Below are 1336 nucleotides of genomic sequence, written 5' to 3'. Positions count from 1 at the left end.
TGCCAGTGTACTTAAAATATGTCAGTGAAGAAGGAGGACTTCTATTTTAGGACAAACAAACATTCTACTCACTGTACATAGAAATTTTTTATTACATAATTTACCATACACATTCGGTTTCAGAATACTGAAATGGTAATCTTAGGAAAATCCCTTACAGTCTAGGAAGATACCGGGTCAAAAACAAAAACGAGAAAAAAGTATTCGTCAAATTTAACAAAAATTAATATGAAAAACTGTGGCAAACGTGCAAGTAGATATCTCACCTGAAATTTTCATCATAAATATTCACTCTGACAGCATAAACCAAGGTACTGTAGCTGGGCATTGTTTCCTGTCAGCTGTATGACTTTTCCGAGTTTAAACCTCAGGATGATGTGCCTGTCACGAACACGAAGGATTTAAAGCTATTGCTCCAAGCTTACGTTCTGAAGTGAAAGCACGCTAGTGACATCAACGTTTTGTGCCTCAGCAATGCGTCATTTACCTTTCTAAGTGTTTAGAGACATTGGCGGCGGTGGCTGTCTGCGTGTCTTGTACCTGTCAACCTAATAACACTATGCTGACCTTTGACTGAATTTAACCAGTCGAAAATTTCCTTAATTTTCCGTGAGGTGAAAGACCGCATGCCTCCCTACGCTAAGAAAAATTGGATCTGTACGCTCGCCAAGGCTGGGCGACGTGCACAATACTGCCTTCAAAATTCTCGCAAGAATGTTAACTACAACGATTCGCCTCGATTTCTCCGCTTTGGACATCTATGAGGGATTCAGCACGAATATGGCTGAAACAGAGTCTAGTGAACCAAAAATGTTCACAGAAAAATCTCTATTTGTATCATCACAGGACATTAACACACTATGCACCACTCGACACCTTTCAAGGGAAGAGAGCCTCAGTTCCCTCCTGTTCCAAGACCTTGCCTGGCACCAACACTAGTACCGGCCAATGGGAGCGCTCAGTAAATTCTGTACTTGCTTGTTCCAGCCAATCGGAATTTTCCTAGTAAACTTCTGCGTCACAATAACTCCTTCTCTTCCTTTCGTTCACTCAAGTGTTTGAGTACCTGTTATTGCGTTTACGTTTCTCCAGGGCGGGTATCTTTACATGTGAAGCCCACGCACGACAGGATCACGTGAACCGAGTGTTTACTAATCTGAGGGACCTTTCCACCTGCCTAAGAAATGACCAGAGACGAGGGACCAGCCCACCGTTGTCTTGAACTGGCTCCCTGTGCTGAGGGTCGGTTTGCTGTACCTTGCTAATGTTTCCTAAAGTGGATTTCTATATCGCGCTTCTACGTCCTAACCTGAGCGACTGGCCAGTCCCACGTTGC

Source organism: Schistocerca gregaria, chromosome 4, assembly GCF_023897955.1.
Source record: "Schistocerca gregaria isolate iqSchGreg1 chromosome 4, iqSchGreg1.2, whole genome shotgun sequence".
Taxonomy (NCBI): Eukaryota; Metazoa; Arthropoda; class Insecta; order Orthoptera; family Acrididae; genus Schistocerca; species Schistocerca gregaria.
This window is presented reverse-complemented; position numbering follows the sequence as displayed.